Raw genomic sequence first — 13,450 nt, forward strand, 5'->3', positions numbered from 1 at the left:
AAACAGTCACAGCTCAGGCCCTTTGGTGCAGGGGCTGAGCAAACAATATCCCAGTTGGGGTAAGTGCAGGCTCCTACATCTGAGCGTTGGGTGAGGGGGAAGCCTGCCACCCGTGGAGCGGGGGTCGCAGGGGGGGACGCAGGCCCACCCACTCCACTGCGTTCTAGCCCCGGGCCCTAGCAGCGGCTATCACCTCTGCTGGTTAGTGGGGTATCCTGCCCGAAACACGCCGGGCTCGGGCCAGTCCAGCAATATCGGTTCCTCTCGTCCGGAGCTTGGGGGCAGGTCTGGCAGCTCCTCGGGGAAATCCGGCCACTGAGGCTCCGGCGGCTCCTCCGGGTAACAGCAGGGGAGGATGGGCTCTGGGGGCTCCTTGCCTTTGTAGTTGGTGCGGGGCAGGTCTGACGGCTCCTAACACAATGACGGGAGCGGACGGGCTTTGGCGGCTCCTCCTCGTAGTGGGCTCGGTGTAGCTCCAGCCAGTTAGGGCAACAGCCTCGGAGGTCTCCTGGCCGGGAACTCCCGGCCGCACGTCTGCTCCCTGCGGTGGCTGGGCCTCACTGAGCTCTGGCGGCCAGCTTTTATACTTCCTGTACCGCCCCTTGACTTGCGGGGGGCGGGAACAGGCGTCGGTGACTCCGCCCACTTGGGTGTCTGTAAGGGCTCTCCCTCTGCTGGGCAGGAGGGGAACCACACCGAGTCACTACATGCAGGCTAGTAACATAAGGGTCCTACCGTCAATCCAACCCTAACCCTGTCCCTTGACCCCTTAAACCCCACCCCTTGACCCATCAAACCACGCCCACCTGTCAAAGGAAGTCCCGCCCCAGAGGGTATTAATTCTGGGGTCAAAGCAGCCACATGACTATAAGCAAGGTGCCTTATGTGACCCCTCTCAGAACTCCTCCCACTTCCCTCTACCAATCACCATGGGTTTTGCCCTGATAGGACCTCCCAGAGAGGAGATTTGACCAATTAGGGTGAGTCCAAGGGCGGGGTGACCTGTTCGGAAGTGGGTCGTGTTACCCCTCTAAGAACTCCTCCCAACACCCTCTGCCAGTCAGAGTGCAGCACCATTACCCCAGAAGTCCCAGCTCTGAGCAGAAGAGACCGTCTCTTACCAAGGACACGTGTTTTAGAAATTGTGGAAAGGCTGCTGAGAGGAAAGGTGGACTCCTTTACCACCCCCGTGAGAACTTCGGACTTTGTTTTAGACCTGAGCACCTTTGAACTTTGGCGCTACATCAGTGACAGTCCCGAGGAGGACCCTTTGAGTCAACCATTGATGGATACGTTGGAATCTGACCCCGAAACCCTTGTGAGGCACCCTGATGAGTGTGACGGCCTCTCATTGTTCAACCCCCTAGAGGTGAAGGCGATCATAGCTTAGGGGAGTCACAGCTGACAAGGTGAACAGAAAAGACGTCGCTCAGGTAAATGAATGATTAAGAAGCGACGGTCGAGGATGGGGTATAATGGGGCTAGGAACCAGGGATTGCGTAAATTTACAACAAGCAGTGGGGTGGAGGAGTTCTTAGAGGGGTCACACGACCCACATCCGGACAGGTCACCCCGCCCTGGAACTCACCCTGACTGGCCAAATCTCCTCTCAAGGTGGTCCTATCGGGGTAAAACCAATACCGAGGAGGAGTTCTTAGGGGGAGGGTCACATGACACACCTTGCTGCCGGTCATGTGGACGTCTTGACCCCGGACGTAACACCCCCTGGGGCGGGACTTCCTGTGACAGGTGGGTGGGGTTTAAGGGGTCAAGGGGCAGGGTAAAGGGGTCAAGAGGCAGGGTTAGGGTTTTATTGACGGTAGGGCCCTTATACTACTCAGGTTTACAGTATTATACAGTTTTTGCCTTCTTCATTTTGCACAGGTGATGTTTGTGTGCTCAAGGAACATCTGCCTTTGTGAGTGTTAAAATTCTCCCTAGAGGTCTGAGCAACAGTTTTTGTGGGTTGCTCATTTATGCAAAGAGATCTTGCGCTAGATTCCATGGGTTCAATAGCTGTTTCTGCTTGGCACTGTTGAATATCATCTACCTGCAACACAACAAAAAATAGTCTTGTTAAGTACCAGCAGGAAGTGAGAGACGCATTCCAAGCAACCGAATACCATGAATTAGCAGACACCCGCTAAATGCAAGAATCTTCAGTGTTTATATTGATCACTTTGAAAATACAACAGTGCTATGCAGAATGCTTTACAGCAACTACCTACTCCTCACCACGTTCAAGTTTTACAAATCGCAAGTCACATAATATAACAAGGTATAGGCAAAGCTAAGGAGTAGTACACAGTAATTCCTTGTCTAGTCTATTCTTGCTCAATCACTTATCTGCAGAACTGTATTTTGAGATATGTAATTTAAGTTTAATTACTGATATTTCATAATGAATTTGTAAATGTCCTATAGTTTATTCCGTAAATATAATAGCACTTGAAAAAGTTGTTTCATCCTGAAGCATTTACACTGGCCTGCAGAGGATATCTTGTCCAGATGTTCTGCTGTTCAACACTAGCTTTGTAAAACTGTTGAAAAATTTCACAATATTTATACCTTTGGGGTTATCTCAAATTCCAGTCCCCACTGCTATTACAATCATCCTTGTCTCCCCTGCACTTCCCACCAAATTCTGACATGATTTTAGCATCAATTAGTTAAAACTTCAGTAGTTATAAATGTGTGCTTCACGACAACTGAAATCCTAAATGCCACAGCTTCTGATAGTGTAGGTAATTGGTCTCAATTCTCCTCCCACTTACACTGATGTGGGTCCTGTGTGAGAGATGAGCATCAGGGCTTATCCTTCTAGCGCCAATACTTATCAAAATAAAAGCTGTTAAAATGTTGATGTCAAGTGGAAAAAGGGAAGCCAGTCCTTACAGTTCCGTAATTGTAATAGTAGCTTGAGAAATATAAGGCTAAGACTAAAAATAAATAATTTTTACCACTGAAAGCAGAGACTGTGGAAGCATTCCTTTTTAGACCTAAGAGTTGTGGAGATAGTGTGCCACCTCTCTAATTGTTCCTTCACTCTAACAGTGTTTTTCTAGCAATGGGCAAAATCTCCGATTGTGGACATGCAGTTACCAGTGTCTGGTTGAGGCTATCACAATACAAGCATTAAGACAAAGTTCAGTACCAGAACTTCTAAAGAATGAGATCAATTTTCATTCCAGTGTCCTCAATAATTAAAAGCAAAGGAAAAAAATCAGATCAAGTTTGCATAAGGACTGAAAAACGACTTCAGGGTCTGGGCCTAAAAAATGAAAACTCTGGAAACAGAATATCTCTTTAAACAATTTGTTGAAGCATGATTGTTTTTGTAGAGATTGTTACTTAAAGAATGATTTTGTGTGTTGTTTAAATTGGCTAAGTTCACAGCAATGCAACAGCAAAAACAAAATTGTTACCAACATATATTACTGGCAAAGCTAGTAGGATCATTTATTATTAAGGTTACCTGTCTCCTCCCATTACAAGACCCTGTTTTCTGCTGCTTATAACTTTACAAACTTTAATTGCTTGGGCTGAAATTTTCTATGCTGTATGTCTGCCTCATGCTCTTTTTCTTCGGGGGTGGGGGACAGAGGCAGAATTTCAGCCAAAATGGTTAAGCTATTCCCAAGAGCAAGGCTAGGGAAATCTACATTTTTCTCATATTAAAATATTCTGGCAACTTTTCTTTGAAAAGCTCCATGTGTTGGAGCAGGGACTTGTCATTTGGCAGGGGGTGGCCTTTGTGTCAGAGAATGTGCTTTTTGCCATCCCCAGGAAAACCTGCCCAAATTTGGCCAAATTAGAAGCCTTTGAAAAAAATCACAGTTCACAGATCCTCAGTAGAGAGAATTCTTAGATTTTTAGCAGCTAAAATCTCTGAAGATTTCATCCTCGCTGCGTATACTTGGATCTCACACAGCTCTTAGTGCTAACCAAACTGCGCATGAGCTATTCCCCACAGAGTGACTGCACATGTGCCATTTCCCCACAGCTCCTGGATATGAAAACACAGCACTGAGCCATCCTCACAGAGCAACTGATATGCTCCAACCCAGGCCTACGGGGGTCAACGCCAGAGTTTCCCTGCAACGGTTCTTCCCAGCTGCTTTGGGCCAAGCACCAGAACTGAGACAGGAACCTTTCTTTCCTGTACTCCCAATGACCCCTCCAAGCTGGTGCACATGCACGGTGGTGGAGGAAGATACTGGACTCAAATGCAGAGGGGACAAAAGGCAAATGGGGGGTGGGGGTGGGAAGGCAGACTGGGACAAGGAGTATGCCAAGATTGGGACTGGAACGGGGGTGAGGGGAGGGGGCCAAGGACAGGGAGCCAGTAGGCGAGGCTAGGACTAGAAGACTAAGAGAAGGCGGGGGTACGGGGAAAGGAATGTGTAGGAGACACTGAGAGAAGACACAGAGCTAAGAGGAGGAGGAGGAGAAGAGAACTGGGGCTGGCTGAACAGAGAGATTGGGACAAGGAGCCTTCATTCCAGCATATCCGAACTTTTGAGTGCTTTTGTGTGTAATCCATCTATGCACGCACACACGCACCCCCTGCTCTAGGCAGCCAGGTCTTTCAAGAAATAATCAAATATTCTTGATGAGCATTAAAGTGGGAAGATTTACCTCATTTCTATTTACCAAGTTAATGAGCACTTGGCATGAGATCACAGATTTGATCATACCAACAATTTTAAGTTTACCATTATGCCCAGATCTTTGTTATATGCCACGCTTTATTGATTGTATTTACATTGATGACCTTGCCTTCACTATATTCATGGCAGATAGAAAGGAGGTGTGAATAACACGGCATATCTTCAAACTCACTTGGAGAGATAAATACATGATGTGGATTGCCCATGCCCTGCACATTCAGATACATTTTTAAGATCAGTTACCTTTTGTGATTTGCTGCCACCAGCTGTCGGTTTACAGATCTCCCCAAGATTATCTGACCTGCCTTTTTGTAAAAGTTGGGAACCTGGTGACAATTTTTGGCTTTGGGCAGCAAGACGGGGACTGGTCCTTAGGTGAAAAGTTGTTCTGCACAAAATGTAAGGGTCGGTTTTCACAATAGGAATAGCAGGAAACCCTAAAAAATAAACAGCTTCTATTAACCAAGGTTGCTTAAATTACTTTATTGTTCTAATCAATCTGATCTTGCTCATTTCAAGATGGAGATGACAACTGGTAATAATTTAAGACAGTAAAATGGCATTTACTCACTGAATAAAATATAATGGGGGAATTATTAGGACTATCTTGCGTTCCTAGAATTTTATAGGTGAACTCAGGCAAGGGTGTGGATCTGTGCAACAGCAGCTCTACTAAAATGGCCAAAAGTGTTTTCCCCAAGAAAATGTTCTCTTTTCCCTTTAAAGGAACACCATTAACTGGAAAATCATTTCCATCTGAAAATGATGTCTCTTCTACTGTTCTAAGTGGAGCTGGCCGGAGGGCAACAATTCTGTCTTGCGACACCTTTCGAGGTTTCAAAATTTGTTTTTATTCTAGATTGGAATGAAACCATAAGCCTTTCAAATGCTTTCACAAAATGAAATTGAATCAAAAACATCAGGTTTTCAATTTGGGGGCCTTCCTCCTTGCAAGAGTCCACTTTGCACCTCAGAAACCTTCCCAGCAAAAACTTTGTCTGAATCAATACATCTCCGTGAAACATTTTGGCTTTGACAATGCAGCACATTTCAATGAAAAAACATTCAGTTAAAAATGTTTAAGCAAAAATTTCCCCCCTTCCTCTCAACCAGAAGAAAAAGGTGTTTTATACTGGGAATGGCTGGGCCTAGAATCCCTCTCTTTTTGCCAGAGGTCTTTTGCAAAGTTTTCGGAGGAGTCCCAAAGTCAACAACATGTATCTAGACTGATTTTCAAAACTACAACCTGATATTAGGATTCTGGATTTCAGAATTTTTGGCTGTTTTGCTTTTGTCATCAAATACTACAAAACTGTACAGATGGGAAGACATCACACCGACCAAAACCCAAAACCACTAGAAATTACATACATCTACAACAAAATATACTAGCCCCCTATAGCCTCAATTGTATACTAGGGCTTTTTTTTAAAGCACATGCGGCTAAACTCAGCTCTGACAAGCAGTTGAGTTAAATGGACTTATGCAACCTATACGAGGGCTGAATCTGGCCGATGATGTCCAAGTTTTTACAATGCTTCCAAGTCACACATATGACAACACTATTCTTTAGATAAGCGTGCGCGCACACACTCCCCACCAATGTGGTCTCTTCTCCTCTAATGAAGTAACAATTACCTTTTTTCACCACCTCTGGGAGTCCGTCTAGCTCATACTCTGGCTCATTCTCATGTAGGGAGATGGCAACCTCATCAGCACCTGACCAAAGGAAAGAGTCATTACCTGTACAAATAACTTTAAGGAGACTCTGGAAAGATGAGTTTAGAATGCAATGATCTCAATCATTCATTTGTTAATTAAGTACATAAGATGTGTGCTTGTGCAACCACAGTAAACTATACCAAATAAAACAAACCAGACATCATGTAAAGGTTACTTTACAGAAGAGATCTCTGTTGATGCCATATTTACTGTCAGGGTGCCAGGTATCCCGATTCTTTGGAATCTGCCCCTGGACACACAATGCATGGGCAACATTAATTCTGGCATTTCCTAACTTTTAAGTGCTTAACATTACCACCTTACCATTATTTTAACAATTTTTGGGTATATAATTGAATATAGCTCGTCTCAGAAATATGGATCTCTTTTTATACCGCTAGTGATTCTGCTTATTGGACACTCATGAATATTTGCTAGCCTAACTTACCCTAGCTAATGGCAGCCAAGTTGTAGTATATTTTACACACTGTGGTGACCACTTTAAACTGTTGTCCTATTAGCTCTATACTTAGCCCCTGACAACTCTTGAAATGACTGAAGCTTGTGATCAATAAAACCCCAATGTATGTGTCTTACAAAACATTTGTTAAAGTTAATAAACTCCAGCACTTCCTGGTCCCAGAAAGCTGCAACTAGTACCAGGCTGATGATAGTTAGAAAATGGAGGAACTGTCTGAAGCATGTTTTTTCAGATGCAAGTAATGGAAATTTCCAGAGACAGGTATAAATCACTATGGAGATAACCAGGTTAGTTCAATCAGGGAGGGTGAGGTGCTCTGCTAGCAGTTGAGGTGTGAACACCAAGGGAGGAGAAACTGCTTCTGTGGTTGGATAGTCATTCACGGTCCTTGTTTAATCCTGATCTGATGGTGTCAAATTTGCAAATGAACTGGAGCTCAGCAGTTTCTCTTTGTAGTTTGGTCCTGAAGTTTTTTTTGCTGTAAGATGGCTACCTTTACATCTGCTATTGTGTGGCCAGGGAGGTTGAAGTGTTCTCCTACAGGTTTTTGTATATTGCCATTCCTGATAGCTGATTTGTGTCCATTTATCCTCTTGCGTAGTGACTGTCCAGTTTGGCCAATGTACATAGCAGAGGGGCATTGCTGGCACATGATGGCATATATAACATTGGTGGACGTGCAGGTGAATGAGCTGGTGATGTTGTAGCTGATCTGGTTAGGTCCTGTGATGGTGTTGCTGGTGTAGATATCTGGGCAGAGTTGGTATCGAGGTTTGTTGCATGGCTTGGTTCCTGAGTTAGAGTTGTTATGGTGCGGTGCGTGGTTGCTGGTGAGAATATGCTTAAGGTTGGCTGGTTGTCTGTGGGCGAGGACTGGCCTGCCTCCCAAGGTCTGTGAAAGTGAGGGATCATTGTCCAGGATGGGTTGTAGATCACTGATGATCACTTCAATCTCCCTGGCCACACAATCGCAGGTGTAAAGGTAGCCATCTTACAGCAAAAAAACTTCAGGACCAGACTCCAAAGAGAAACTGCTGAGCTCCAGTTCATTTGCAAATTTGACACCATCAGATCAGGATTAAACAAAGACTGTGAATGGCTATCCAACTACAGAAGCAGTTTCTCCTCCCTTGGTGTTCACACCTCAACTGCTAGCAGAGCACCTCACCCTCCCTGATTGAGCTAACCTCGTTATCTCCATACTGATTTATACCTGCCTCTGGAAATTTCCCTTACTAGCATCTAAAGAAATGAGGTTCTTACCCACGAAAGCTTATGCTCCCAATACTTCTGTTAGTCTTAAAGGTGCCACAGGACCCTCTGTTGCTTTTTACAGATTCAGACTAACACGGCTACCCCTCTGATACTTGTCTGAATCATAACACTTTAAGAGTTGCTCCTCTCTCCCTGTCTACAAGCCAGAAGGACACCAAAAGCTGTTTGGAAGGACATATGTATAAACTCTAAAAGATGTCAATTTCTCCATGGTGGATGCTGAACTATCAGCCATCTATACCCAGAATGTGAATTTTCTTTGTTGTGATGGCCAGCAACGGAAAGAACAGACACACTCCAACATTTTACACTCTCATGTCTCAAACAAAGCATTGCAAGAAGTTATACACACCACTCTAATGTTCTTTAAAAAATAGCCTCCCCTTCATCCTAAGGTCATTTTTGATTTCAAAACATAGGCATTGGAAATCTCTATTCATAACATAGAAGGAGACTCTGAAATTTGAGGAGACAGGTCTTGGGCCAAATTCTCAGCTGGTGTGAATGGCAGAGCTTCAGAAACTATAATGATTTACACCAGCTGAGGATCTGGCGCCTCATCTGAATCGAACGTAATAATGCATGTTTTGAAAACATATTGTATAAATAAATGCATTAAGGTTAGAAACAGGATCATGATTAAGGCTATGTTTTAGTCTTGGGTATTTTAAGTAAAAGTCATGGACAGGTCACGGGCAATAAACAAAAAGTGACGGACCCATGACCTGTTCATGACTTTTACTAAAAATACTTGTGATTAAATCTTACCTACTGGGAGGGGGGACAATCCTGAAAACTGCTGGAGAGTGGGGGAGAGAGAACAGGGTGACGCTGTTGCTGGGGGGATGCCCAGGATCCCGCTGCCACTAGTCCCAGACTCCTGCTCCAGGGCAGCACCAGGGACCATGCCTAGTGCTGCCGGAGCAACGGCCAGTGCGGCTGGCTCTTGGGCTTCCCCAGCTGATGGGGTGGTCCTGGGATCAGCTGCACCAGCACTGCAAAATTCACAGAGGTCACGGAAACCATGACTTCCATGAATGATTTGCAGCCTTATAATAACATTCTAGTAGAGCATTTCCTTCTTAAACTACCCCATACTTGGCTTTTGCTCCTTTAATGGAGCACCATGTTCAGCAATTTGTTTCTGCTGAATTTTTTTTCCTTCTCTAGCTGCTTACAGGATTTCATCCACGTCTTCATTTTACTGCAAGCAAATCCATTTTGCTTCTTCAGTTGAATTGAAGACTTCTGATTGTCCAACTATAAAATAAAAAATTGTTTGTAGTTGCTAATAGGAAACTTCATTCTTCTGTATAAGCATTATACTCTCACTAATGGCATCTCACCTGTCATTGAAAGTTCAGTGCAACTAAAAAACCAGACAAAAGTTATAATATGCATTTGTATAATAGATTCACTTAGTAATATACAATTGAATTATAGCAGCTTCTAATTCCAACAGAGAAACATAAAAGTCATGTTTATTGGAAAGCTACATGTGTGTAGATTTCCTTGATAGAGAAATAATAATCTAAATAGAATATTCAAAACAACCAAAGTGGAGTGAGCACTGTAACTCAGTGCCTGCTTGCCACACTGTGCTACATGATTGCTTTTTCATGTGTTTATTTCTGAAGCGAGAGCACAGAACTAAAGTCCGTCATTCACCACAAATGGAAGTAGAAAAAGACTGCAGGCTAGAAAATGCAGAGGGAATTGATAAGAAGAAATTCACCTAGATGGACAGGTTTAAAAACTAAAAACGCCTATCTAAATTATTAGCAAAAATAGTGCTGTCATAAGAAGAATCACTTAATTAATAATTTAGATGGAAATTCTGCATACATCAGAACTGATATGCTCTCACAAGTTGCGTGTGACATAATGAGGTAGTAGAAGCAGTTTAAAGACAATAGGGGCACGTCTACAGTGGGAAGTTTCATGAGGTATTAATTAATGTGTTCATTAACATGATGCTACAACATGCAGTATAGACACTGCGCTGTTATGTTTAATATCACATCAGTCAGTTATGGTTAATCTTAGGGGCAGAGTGAAAAGACATGTTTAAACACGGTCTAATTTTGAAGTACAGACCCTGGCAAGTAAGGTATTGTTTCCTTTGCACCATAAGTGGAGGCATGGCGATGTCTCTCTCTGGTAGGACTACTGCTGCACTTAGGTTCCCCAAACTTTCAAATTTTCCTTACATTTTAGTTTAACATCTAGTTTTAACCGGAAATGATGATCTCAAAGGAGGAAAGCATGAGAAACTAGATAGTTTATTATTATTGAGGTTTTTTTCAAGACACTGGCTTCCAGTGCTGAGAGAGTCATGTGGGTTTGGGATTTCTTTTTTGTGTGGTTGTGTACATGGGGTACTTCCCCCGATTGTTTACAGAAGTGAGGTAGCACGCTAATCACCCTGCTCTGGGCATCTCTCAACTAAGTAGGGGTACTGAGACAAATGCTGATTGTTGGAATAGCTTGCTAGATGGCCCCAGGTGCCTGAAAGGGTGTCTCTCTACACCCTTCCGAAGAGAATTAGTACCACTTGGGGCTTTTTACTCAGTAAAGCAGGAGCCATTTTGAACATGGGAAGGGATTTCTCCTTGAAGCCTCTGTAATCCCCTGATGGTGCAGCTACATAAGGAATGGAATTCTTATGTGCCTCTGTTCTGGGCACACACTGTCTAAAGTGCTCTTTAATCCTTCAACGCTGAGCAAGCCTATGGAGAGGGGGAGGAGACTCCAAACTCCTTTCCCTGGTAAAGCCTGGGTCCTTGACCTGATGAACGGACAGGGACAATTCCCTCTCCATTGTGATCTCAAATTTGGGCCCCCTTCCCTGGTTGAAAGAGGATCCCAGGTTGGAAAGCAGAGATGAACAATTTACATTACCCTGCCACCTGAGACAGGGCTTCACAGAAGTAACACGTGTCTCTGCACACCCAGATATACTCCAGGGTGGGAGGGGGCAGTGAGTCTGATACAGAGCACTCCAGGAGACCCGCATATAGGAGAAAACCCCAGCAAACACATCCTAAGGATGGGAAGGCAAGAGACAAGAGTTAAAGCCTGATGTTTATACTCCCTGCTCATTAATTATACATATTACTTCCTTACAAAGGGGACAATTCCATTTGTCTTTTTGGGACCCAGAGCATATGGAGTTTCCAAGTGTTATTCCTAAGCAGACTATGTGGGGTTCTCATCTCTTTGAGAATCCTCATGCTCCTGATGAAGCCTTCTCACAATGGAGTCAGGGCTTCAAATGGGTGTGTTTATGTGCGCACGCAGGGCACTAGTGCGCTGGCCCAATAAAGCCCCATCCCCTCACACAGCAAGGGTTGGTGGCTTGTAGCAGCAAGACGTAGGTTACCCTCTAAGACCCCTAAAAAGCTGCCCACTGAACTACTTGGACTTAGCTTGATTTTGCAGGGCTTTTCTACCACTGCACTAGTGGTCAAAGGGAGTTACTGAGAAGTGCTGTGTTTGCGGATCCAGAGAACTTACTTGAGGAGAGAGAAAGAGGAGCAAGAAGTTGAAATGAAATCAATATAGCAGAAAAATGAACAAAAATTAATGATAAAGCAAAGTTGTTGGGAGAAACTGAACCGCCAACTTGTTCTGCTGGTGGACACAATTTCTGGTGGCCTGAGGTGAAGGATGGAGCTTAGTCCTGGAGCCTTCAGCAACAACACTGGTCCACCTCCCAGTTCTACAGGTGAGAGGAATCACCTCTTTGTTCCAAATGAGGAGAAAAGCTGGGCCACAGAACAGACAAAACGTGCACATTTCATCATGTTTTCAGGTGTCCCGCTAAAGACCTCCTGTATCTTTGATAGCCAGAAGTTTATAAGATAACAGATTTAATGAGATTTCCATGCTACTAATGGAGAAGTTATAGCAAATGTTATATTAGAATAGAGACTAGATATTAAAAAGGACACAAATAAATATTTTGGCTCTTAAAAGCTTAAGTATGAAATGCCTTATTAAACTATATGAAAAACTTATGTTTGTTTCTAGTAATTCTACTTTTTCTTCTTCTAAAGCCTTGTTAATGTCCTTAAGGGTTCCATTTTCGAGTTGTAGCTCCTGGACTGAATCCTGGAGCAATTTATTGTTGCTTTTTAAATGCTGAAGCTCGGCTTCTTGTGCTTCCAATTCTGTTTTCTGAGACAAACTCTTATCTATAGTAATAAAAAAAAATTAAGTGGTTAATTTGTGAAAGCAAACTATGTCAAATATGCAATATTAGCTTTTATGGGTAACACTATAAACTGGCAATATTGACAATTTTCAATTTTTCACCTATCAATAAATTTTCTTAGTATTTCAGAATATAATTACGTATGTGTTCGAAAACTGCCTTTATTCCCAAACCATGACGTTGTATAGCATTGCCAGAATTCAGTTTTGCAGAAAGAACATACTGCTAGTCAAATCGCTCTATGCTTCACAATTGTAACTCTGTTTCTACAGCCCATCTTCACTGAGGTCTGATGGCTTGTACTCTGAAACTCATGGTTGACAGGTAACAGTATCAATGGCTAGATAAAGAATTTTGGTGCCCTATTTGTCCATTTTCCTGTCGTCAAAATCCAGAATATATAAAAATGATCAAGGTGTTTGATGGACTGATGTATGGAGTAAAATTAAGAGAGACAGACAATACAAGAGATTTCCTGTATTGCAAAGAGAATTCTATTGAATAACACCAACTTACCATATAAAACAAGACTACGCATTCCCTTCCTACAGGACAAGGAAAATTCAGGTCTCCAAGACCCAGAACTTGGTGAGAAAGAGGGGCACAGAGAGGGGAAGGGAAATGATAGCAATCAACAGATATTTGAACTATGTCAACACATAGGCTGGAGAAGGATTATTTAGGGTGGTGATTCAAAGGGGAGTGTAGCGGGGCAATTGCCCGCTCTAGCCCTGAAGGGATTGGAACAACCCTGCAGAGGGCTGTGGCTGGGGAAAGCAACAAGCCTGGGCTGATTGGGGAGGCAGCTACAGCTGGGCCATGCCCCCATCAGGCCACAGCTGGCCCTTATAAAAGGGCTGTGAGCCAAACACTCACTCAATCTTCCTCTAGCCCTGAAGGGAGAGGGACCTAGCTGTTGGGGAAGCTAAGGGTACTGGAATGAAGCAGGGCTAGGGAAAGGGCAGAGGAGCTGGGGAGCTCCAGGCTGACAACTTGTCCAAGGCCCAGAGAGGTACTGAGTTGTAGGGAAAGGCAGCAGGTCCAAAGTCCCCTGCCAATGATGAGTGGCCATTACAGACTGCAGCC

General features: G+C 43.8%; 1 long non-coding RNA gene across 2 annotated transcripts; it reads right to left on the bottom strand.

The window, feature by feature from the left end:
• Window positions 1–4,444: 4,444 nt before the first annotated feature.
• Window positions 4,445–12,327, bottom strand: LOC135982474 (uncharacterized). 2 transcript variants are annotated; one of them, XR_010599860.1, is made up of 4 exons: window positions 12,190–12,327; window positions 9,327–9,408; window positions 6,309–6,389; window positions 4,445–5,107 (listed from the first exon to the last, which is right to left on the bottom strand). It is a non-coding gene; the product is annotated as an uncharacterized LOC135982474 (long non-coding RNA). The 2 variants fall into 2 exon arrangements; XR_010599859.1 differs by lacking the exon at window positions 12,190–12,327 and having other exon boundaries at window positions 9,327–9,518.
• Between the last annotated feature and the right edge of the window lie 1,123 nt (window positions 12,328–13,450).

This window comes from Chrysemys picta, chromosome 3, assembly GCF_011386835.1.
Source record: "Chrysemys picta bellii isolate R12L10 chromosome 3, ASM1138683v2, whole genome shotgun sequence".
NCBI lineage: Eukaryota > Metazoa > Chordata > Testudines > Emydidae > Chrysemys > Chrysemys picta.